This window comes from Heterodontus francisci, chromosome 20 (genome assembly GCF_036365525.1).
Source record: "Heterodontus francisci isolate sHetFra1 chromosome 20, sHetFra1.hap1, whole genome shotgun sequence".
Taxonomy (NCBI): Eukaryota; Metazoa; Chordata; class Chondrichthyes; order Heterodontiformes; family Heterodontidae; genus Heterodontus; species Heterodontus francisci.
In genome coordinates this window covers 76,504,414-76,514,506 of record NC_090390.1, presented here as the reverse complement: position 1 = coordinate 76,514,506, position 10,093 = coordinate 76,504,414, and the positions used below count along the sequence as shown (strand labels likewise).

The following is a 10,093-nucleotide window of genomic DNA, read 5'->3' as shown; positions in this document are numbered from 1 at the left end:
ACTTGGAGTGGACACAGTGGCCAAGGGTTGCTTTCCCAACTACTGGGATGATGACAGTTCAGAGGGGTGGGGGAGGGTCAATGCCATTGAACATTGAGCCAAGAAGAGGTGGTTTAGCTGTGTGTCTAAGGGCCAGACAGGTACAGAGTGGCCGAGTTCACAGATCATTCATCAGCAGTAAACCGTACTAAATAGATTAGAGGGCGGAAATTCCAATTGGCGACATCTACGTACAAGGTCTTGGCGGCTCTCAGACTTTATTCCTGAGTGCTATTTGTGCACATGTGCTAAAAGTACAGCACACAGGAATGCAGTACATATGCTGAACATTTATAGGTGGACTTTGCCTAGCCTTAGAGATTGTCACATTACTTGGAATTCTACACTGCTGAATTAAAAGTAACAAAGTCAAGACTGCATTACAGGACAAGCCTATTATTGAGAATCCACCTCTTTATTCCCTTTATCAAATTTGGCCCGAATATCAGTAAGTTTGTGACATTTTTTGGGAGTTGATTCTCTGACTGAGCAATCATTGACTTTAAATGGACTTTCTGTCTAATATAGCCCACTAATTTTGCATACACTACATCCAGCCTGGTTTGTCAGTAAATTTGCATTACTTCCTCTTGGCAGAGAAGGGGATTCTGTACATGATAATTATCAGAATACACCTTCCTACACACTTACTCACTGTCTGAGTAGGATAAAGTGATCTGTTGCCACCCTGGGTTCCTCCCACCCCTCACCCTCACCCCCTGCCCCTCCCCCACAATCATTCCTACCCTTGACTTCATAATGCTGCTAAATTGATTAAGACAGTAGTTTGTTCTTTCAGATGAGACGTTAAACCATTAAAAGGTCCTTAACCAGTCCGCCCTCTCAGTGCGATCAAAAGATCCCGTGCCACTGCTTGAAGACAAGCAAGGGAGTTCTCGAGCAGTCCTGGCCAATATCACCAAACCAGAAATGCAGGAAATACACAGCGGGTCAGGCAGCATCTGTGGAGAGAGTAAACAGAGTTAATGTTTCAGGTCAATGACCTTTTGTCAGAACTCTGTTTCTCCCACCACAGATACTGCCTGACCTGCTGAGCATTTCCAGCATTTTCTGTTTTTATTTCTGATTTCCAGCATCCATAGCATTGTGCTTTTTTAATCACCAGAACAGTTTATCTGGCCATTATCACCTTGCTGTTTGGGGGAGCTTGCTGTGCACAAATTGGCTGCCGCGTTTCTCTACATTGCAACAGTGACTACACCTCAAAAATTGGTTGTGAAGGGCTTTGGGGGCATCCCCAAGTTGTGAATGCTACGAGTTCTTGCAACACACTCTTGCCATGGAAAGCCTCGGCACCATAAATTCGTGTAAAGTATTAATTTAAGAAACAGAAACCAGAGCCAAGACACAGGATATGATTTCAAAGAAGATTCCAGACACAACACTTTTGATATAGTGTCGATGAATTAAAAAGCAGCAAAAAGCCAGGCTGAGATTCCCATTGCATAATCAGTACATGAATTGAAAGATTCTAAGATGTTCTGATTGCTTCAGATATAATGCACCAATCCATTTCTCAATCTTAAATCTTTATGTTGTTTACTTTCATTTGCATTATTGTACACCAGTGGAAGAATACCTTCCAGGCAAAGCTGGAGTGTGTGGTGTAGAATTACAATATCCCAGTGTAAAGGCCTATGCTACCAATTGACAGCCAATTATGATAAAGTCATGAGCAAACTTGGGTTGGGGAGGGGAGGTGGGGATTGGGGAGGGTGCTATTTTGTACCAGGAGAAAGATAAAATCTTAAAGTAGAGAGAGAGACAAAGCAGGAATGAGTAAGGTGCAGCCAAGAGTCAGTAGTCATCAGTCATAGCACAGATCCCAATTCATCCAGTAGAGATGCTGGATGCGATTATATTATATCGCTGTGTAAACTACATTCTCAAACAACTGCTTGTTGATAGAAAAGGGAGATAGGGATTGATTCCAGGACTGTGGGCTCCAAGGTATAAGGAGAAACTAGCATACTCCATGATAGAATAGGTTGTGGAAGGAATGGGCTTAAGGGGAACAGATTGGGTAGATTGGGAGCAATTATTTCCATCAGTTGGGGAGTCTAGGACTAAGGGCATAGTTTAAAATTAGAGCCAGGAGTGATATTAGGAAACACTTCTTCACGCAAAGGGTGGTAGAAGTTTGGAACTTTCTTTCACAAAAGGCAATCTATGCTAGATCAATTGTTAACTTTAAAACTAAGATTGATAGATTTTTGTTGACCAAAGGTATTAAGGGATATGGGGCAAAGGCAGGTATATGGAGTTAGGTCACAGATCAGTCATGACCTCATTGAAAGGCACAACAGGCTCGAGGGGCTAAATGACTTACTCCTTTTCCTAAAGCCCATTTTTAGGTTCCATGGTTTATTGTGAAACAATCAGATTAAGCACCAGTGAAATTAATGAAGTGTTCTCTGTTATTCATTGCCACGTGCGTTCACATTCAACAGTGACTTCACCATCTGGTTTTCAGAACCATCTAGAGGTGGTGGTGGGTAATGCACCCTTTAAAAGGCATTCTCCAATGGTTACGCAGTTAAGATTAACTGTAAAACCCTTTGTGGATCACAAGAACACAATGTTCAGAACAAAGGAATGGACAATTGGCTCATTAAGCTTACTCGCCCCAACAGACCATGAAGAACTTGCACAGTTGTGGACTATTCAAACCGAGCTTGTAGATGATGGAAGGGTTTTTTCCCCTTTCGGCCCCATGTGATCGATTCCAAATTTTCAGTCGTGCAATGAACTGTTAGCAATAACAGGAACATCAAACTGTTTATTCTGCAGTCTCACAAAGCACTGCACTGCATTGTGACTAAACCTCAACACGATTTGCACAAGTTTTAACTGCGGACGTGGCAGTGGAGAAATTAAGGGCTGACTTTTATCGGTGCACCGCTCTCCGCGGCAGTGCGCTGTGAGAGTGGCAGGCTTCCGACATGGAAGTGCCGTCGCCTAGTCCCTGTGATATTACGCGCGGGGGCTGATTTAAATAGAATGGGTGGACCGACCACCCCCGATGATATAGAGGGGGCGGCAGCGGCATCCCCAGCAATGAGGCATCCCCAGCAATGACGTCTGGTACCACTGCACAGGCGCGGCACCATTTGTAAAGGGCTTTAAGTCCTTAGGTTTAAATTTTTAAAGGTACAATAGAAGTTTTTTGTTTTAATAAATTTTTAGGAGATGGTGGCCCTTCCCCCCCCTCCCCCCACAATGTTCTTTGCATTGCCTTATATGAACAGATCTTATTTTATGCCCGACCGAACTTCCCCCCCCAACCTTCTCACATTTGCCCATCAACCCCTTCCCACCATCCCCACAGCCAAAAAAATTGTTTTCCCTGCTCCCCCTCCCCTCCCGCCCTGAAAAATTTACTCCTCCCTCCCCCACCCCCCCCCCCCCCCACACAAGTTTCTTGACTCGGAACTCAATAAGGAGTTCCAAAGGTGCACGAGTTGCGTCCGGCGGCTGTAAAATCAGTGTGGGACGGCCGCCGCCAGCAGGTATGTTTATTTGCATTTAAGTTTTGTTAATTTAAATACTTAGATGAAGGCCCCGCCGCCAAGCGGCCGGGTGGGGGGCATGGGGAGCGGGCGCACCGAGGTCCCCCCATTGCCAGTAATATGTGGCGGGCCCATCCCGACGTCGGGGGTTGAGGCGGGCCTCTCCCCGCAGAATTGTACCGGCCAGCCTGACGCAACCCACGGCATCGAGAGGCTGGTAAAATTCAGCCCTAAGTGTGACATTTATATTAGAAGATTTAAAATGTATCCATGACACAGGTTGTATGGCCAAAATGTAGGTCGGGATATTGCTCAACATCATGAGGTTTTGAGTTTGTCCTTAACTTCCTTTTATCGCCAAAGATTATTAGTCTATCAGCAATAAAATCCTCTATTTGAGGAATGGCTTTGGGTAAATTATTGCCTATTGAGTTTTAATAGGGGTAAATGCATTGCTATAATATCATTTACACAGTGTGTCTGCTGAATTGGCACACTGAGGGAGCAGTAGTATAATGCTTATATTACTCGACTAGTAATCCAGAAGCCTGGGCTAATAAACCAGTAGGAATGTGAGTTCAAAATTCCACTGAGATTCAAAAAAATTTATAGTTCAGATGTTGGTTGACTAGAAGCCACCATGTGTGCGGAGATGAAAAGGGCGTAGATTGATAATCTACAGAACTGCAACCCGAGGTATAACAGGACCATCGGACTATATTATACTGCTGGGACTGACGCATTTTAGTAACGATAAGTCTGACTCCAATAAAACTAACACCACTCCATATGGGTCTGTAACCTGTGTTCCTCATTTTGCTGATCAAGTCTCACACTTACTTGGCATCTTTGACATGTTGCATGAGTGAATAGGTAGAGTTTCTGATATCATGTGACTAGCACTGCTAAGAAAGGCATTAATTATATACAAACATTAATATTATGAGTTTCTTGAAAACTTCACTGCGATTTCTTATAAGGACAACAAGTGTCTGAAAGTCTCGCTTTAATTTAACGTTTTATTTTGATTAAGTATCAGTGGAAGAGCAGGCAGGGAGATGTTGCAGAGAACAGCGGGACTGGTGGTCTGAAGTGCATTTGTTTCAATGCAAGAAGTATAACAGGTAAGGCAGATGAACTTAGAGCTTGGATTAGTACTTGGAACTATGATGTTGTTGCTATTACAGAGACTTGGTTGAGGGAAGGGCAGGATTGGCAGCTAAATGTTCCAGGATTTAGAAGCTTCAGGCGGGATAGAGGGGGATGTAAAAGGTGTGGGGGAGTTGCATTACTGGTTAAGGAGAATATCACAGCTGTACTGCGGGAGGACACCTCGGAGGGATCATGCAGCGAGGCAATATGGGTGGAGCTCAGGAATAGGAAGGGTGCAGTCACGATGTTGAGGGTTTACTACAGGCCTCCCAACAGCCAGCGGGAGGGAGAGGAGCAGATATGTAGACAGATTTTGGAAAGATGTAAAGGTAACAGGGTTGTGGTGGTGGGTGATTTTAACTTCCCCTATATTGACTGGGACTCACTGAGTGCTAGGGGCTTGGATGGGGCAGAACTTGTAAGGAGCATCCAGGGGGGCTTCTTGAAACAATACGTAGATAGTCCAACTAGGGATGGGGCCGTACTGGACCTGGTATTGGGGAATGAGCCCAGCCAGGTGGTCGAAGTTTCAGTAGGGGAGCATTTTGGGAACAGTGATCATAATTCCGTAAGTTTTAAGGTACTTGTGGATAAGGATAAGAGTAGTCCTCCGGTGAAGGTGCTAAATTGGGGGAAAGCTAATAATAACATTATTAGGCAGGAACTGAAGAATTTAGATTGGGGATGGCTGTTTGAGGGTAAATCAACATCTGACATGTGGGAGTCTTTCAAATGTCAGTTGATTAGCATCCAGGACCAGCATGTTCCTGTGAGGGTAACCTTGGATAACGCGGGATATTGTGAGCCTCGTCAAAAAGAAAAAGGAAGCATTTGTAAGGGCTGGAAGGCTAGGAACAGACGAATCCCTTGAGGAATATAAAAACAGTAGGAAGGAACTTAAGCAAGGAGTCAGGAGGGCTAAAAGGGGTTATGAGAAGTCATTGGCAAACAGGATTAAGGAAAATCCCAAGGCTTTTTATACGTATATAAAGAGCAAGAGAGTAACCAGGGAAAGGGTTGGCCCACTCAAGGACAGAGAAGGGAATCTATGTGTGGAGCCAGAGGAAATGGGCCAGGTACTAAATGAGTACTTTGCATCAGTATTCACCAAGGAGAAGGACTTGTTGGATGATGAGCATAGGGAAGGGAGTGCAGATAGTCTCAGTCATCTCATTATCAAAAAGGAGGAGGTGTTGGGTGTCTTGGAAAGCATTAAGGTAGATAAGTCCCCAGGGCCTGATGGGATCTACCCCAGAATACTAAGGGAGGCAAGGGAAGAAATTGCTGGGGCCTTGACAGAAATCTTTGCATCCTCATTGGCTACAGGTGAGGTCCCAGAGGACTGGAGAATAGCCAATGTTGTTCCTTTGTTTAAGAAGGGTAGCAAGGACAATCCAGGAAATTATAGGCCAGTGAGCCTTACGTCAGTGGTAGGGAAATTATTAGAGAGGATTATTCGGGACACCATTTACTCCCATTTGGAAACAAATGGACTTATTAGCGAGAGGCAGCATGGTTTTGTGAAGGGGAGGTCGTGTCTCACTAATTTGATTGAGTTTTTTGAGGAAGTGACAAAGATGATTGATGAAGGAAGGGCAGTGGATGTTATCTATATGGACTTCAGTAAAGCCTTTGACAAGGTCCGTCATGGCAGACAGATACAAAAGGTAAAGTCACATGGGATCAGAGGGGAGCTGGCAAGATGGATACAGAACTGGCTCGGTCATAGAAGACAGAGGGTAGCAGTGGAAGGGTGCTTTTCTGAATGGAGGGCTGTGACTAGTGGTGTTCCGCAGGGATCAGTGCTGGGACCTTTGCTGTTTGTAGTATATATAAATGATTTGAAGGAAAATGTAGCTGGTCTGATTAGTAAGTTTGCGGACGACACAAAGGTTGGTGGAGTTGCGGACAGTGATGAGGATTGTCAGAGGATACAGCAGGATATAGATCGGTTGGAGACTTGGGCGGAGAAATGGCAGATGGAGTTTAATTCGGACAAATGTGAAGTAATGCATTTTGGAAGGTCTAATGCAGGTGGGAAGTATACAGTAAATGGCAGAACCCGTAGGAGTATTGACAGGCAGAGAGATCTGGGCGTACAGGTCCACAGGTCACTGAAAGTGGCAATGCAGGTGGATAAGGTAGTCAAGAAGGCACACGGCATGCTTGCCTTCATCGGTCAGGGCATAGAGTACAAAAATAGGCAAGTCATGCTGCAGCTGTACAGAACTTTAGTTAGGCTACATTTAGAATATTGCGTGCAATTCTGTCACCACACTACCAGAAGGACGTGGAGGCTTTGGAGAGGGTACAGAAGAGGTTTACCAGGATGTTGCCTGGTCTGGAGGGCATTAGCTATGAGGAGAGGTTGGATAAACTCGGATTGTTTTCACTGGAACGACGGAGGTGGAGGGGCGACATGATAGAGGTTTACAAAGTTATAAGCGGCATGGACAGAGTGGATAGTCAGAAGCTTTTTCCCAGGGTGGAAGAGTCAGTTACTAGGGTACACAGGTTTAAGGTGCGAGGGGCAAAGTTTAGAGGGGATGTGCGAGGCAAGTTCTTTACACAGAGGGTGGTGAGTGCCTGCAACTTGTTGCCGGGGGAGGTGGTGGAAGCAGGTACCATAGAGACATTTAAGAGGCATCTTGACAAATACATTAATAGGATGGGAATAGAGGGATACGGACCCCGGAAGTGCAGAAGGTTTTAGTTTAGGCAGGCATCAAGATCGGCGCAGGCTTGGAGGGCTGAATGGCCTGTTCCTGTGCTGTACTGTTCTTTGTTCTTTGTTCTTTGGAACAAAAATGCAAATTCACTGAATGGAATGGAATATAATACCCTGCCACCTCCTCTATCCTTGGGTTTTGTACTCGATATGCAAAACTTGTCATAAAAAGGAATACAGGAATAATGACGCACTAAAGAAACTACACAGCAGAAGTAAAGCTTCAAAATTCATGAATTAACAAGATTAGAGATTAGCAAAACCTTCCCCCCTCCTCCCATGGCAGCACCATTAAAATGAACTTCAATAAACCACTCCTCATTGTCCAATCGTAACCAAGTAAAAAAGCCATGGTTCCTCACATCAGCGCCAATGAATGATTTGTTTTTTCCTTCTTGCTTTCACCAGAATCACATTATAGATAAAATCATAAATAGGTAGGGTTAGATTTCAAGGCTTGTAATATGGACATGGAATTCAGATGAAATCAACAGCTGCAATAACTCCACTCTTGCTGTTTAATAAGTGCTCTGTGATAGAGGGTTAGTTTTCCAGTAATATGCAGCCAAGAAGGGATTTGAACACAAGGACGAGAATGTTAAAATTGAGGCGCTTGTGGATGCACAGCTAATTTAGGTCAGCAAGCACTATAAATGGAGTAGTAATTGTGGCCACGTGCTTCATCCCCCTTTGAGAAATTATCTTCAATACAATAATTTCTTTTGTTAAGAAGTGATGCATGAGCACAACGCACAGTTTTCATCCGCCTGTTGTCATAGAGGCACAGCCAGAGACATGCTGCCTGCTTGTCACTTTCTTGTTTAGTGCCAGTTTCACAGTTGGCAAATGAAACTGACATGATGGTATTTTTAGTCACTGCCTATTGTGGCTGCAGACAATTCAGACAGGAGTGACATAATGCCTTATTAAACTAAGCTCATCTGCATCATTTGAAAAGAGAAGACAAAAAGCAACTTACAACCAAATTCAATTTCCAGTAAATTTGACTGATGCCCAATCTACCGGTATAGATTCTGTCGTTAAAGTTCCATTTTAGCCACATCCTTCATTCCCTTTGCAGGACATCTCAACATAGGAAAAGTTCAATTCCAGAGTGAAACTGCTTGTGAAGTGGCTGTTAATTCCCATTCAAAGCCTTTTTAAACAGAAAAATGGAAATAAGGAGCTCCATGCACATATAAGTTTTCACTCTCGGGTACTTGGATGGAGGTGGAGATAACGTTGTAACAATACCAACACTGCTTAGGGCTACAAATTATGAAGAAAATGGGATCTATTTGCATGGGAGGAAAGAAAACTGCGAGGGAACATGATATAAATAGTCTTTTCGTAGTACAGAACTTGAGTATTGCTGGAAAATAGAGACGTTGTCGAAGCTTTTCGTCTTGCACTTATCAGGACAACTCGCAAGAATCCCAATGTTAGGGAAAACAATTACTTTATACTGTATGAGAAGAGAGTGCTGATTGGTTGGCAAGTGAACTCTGATTGGTAGAGGAGTTGCCATGGCGAATGCACCAGTTTACAGTGACTGACAGTTAACTGCCAAGCTTTGTTTGAAATTTAAACCAGGCAGCTTGACTCTGATTGGTCAAGTCATTGCCCTGAGGAATGAACCAGTGAATGGCTGTAACTTATTTTGTTTAGCTGAAATAGGCGCAATGTTTGTACATGTTCTTTCTGTCTGCAAAGAACAGGGCCCTGTGTATTAATATATGTAGCTTCCAGTATGCTCAAATGTGCCACACTGCGAGCCCTACTGACAATCTTACATTGGTTGTCAGCGTAATTCTTAGTACACTGGGAATTGTCAGCAGGGCTCGCCGTGTGGTGCATTTACGGGTACTGGAAGCTACATATATTAATACACAAGGCCCTGTTCTTTGTAGACAGAAAGAACATGTACAAACATCGTGCTTGTTCCAGTTAAACAAAATAAGGGACAACCATTTGCTGGTTCATTCCTCAAGGCAACGACTTGACCAGTCAGAGTCAAGCTGCCTGGTTTAAATTTCAAGCAAAGCTTGGCAGTTAACTGCCAATCACTGTAAACTGATGTGTTCTCCATGGCAACGCCTCTACCAATCAGAGTTCACTTGCTAACCAATCAGTACTGTCCTTCCATACAGTATAAAGTCATTTTTTCCCTTACATTGGTATTCTTGCGGATTGTCCTGATGAGTGCAAGCCGAAAAGATTCGACAACATGTCTCTATTTTCAGCAATACTGAACATGATATATATATATATATATATAGTTTAATAATTAAGAAGAATTGATAGTGTGGCTATTGAAAATTATTTTGAAAATCTTAGTCTGTGAAAGCAAGACATGGGTTTCAAATTGAATGGCACGAATTGAGACCAGAAATAAGCAGATATTTTGTTTGTTCGGTAGGCTAGTGGAACCTGTAGGACTCACTTTCAGAAAAAAATGGTCAATTAATTAATTCAAAAATGAACTGAATAAAAATTTGATTAGGAATGGAAACTGAAGGCGATCATTATATGCGCATAACTTTAGATATTAGCTTTTAATTTTGTTTATTTATTTAATTTATTTTAGACGCTGAGAGTCCGCTTCCCTGGGCTGGAGAGTCTAGACCTAGGGTTATATTCTTGG

General features: G+C 43.4%; 1 long non-coding RNA gene across 1 annotated transcript in view; it reads left to right on the top strand.

Annotated features, from left to right (window-relative positions):
* The first annotated feature begins 3,490 nt into the window (after nucleotides 1-3,490).
* LOC137380746 (uncharacterized) overlaps nucleotides 3,491-10,093 on the top strand; it is a 64,968-nt gene continuing 58,365 nt past the window's right edge. Inside the window, exons 1-2 of the long non-coding RNA XR_010977076.1 lie at nucleotides 3,491-3,569; nucleotides 4,603-4,693. This is a non-coding gene — a long non-coding RNA (uncharacterized lncRNA). The remainder of the gene's footprint in view (nucleotides 3,570-4,602; nucleotides 4,694-10,093) is intronic.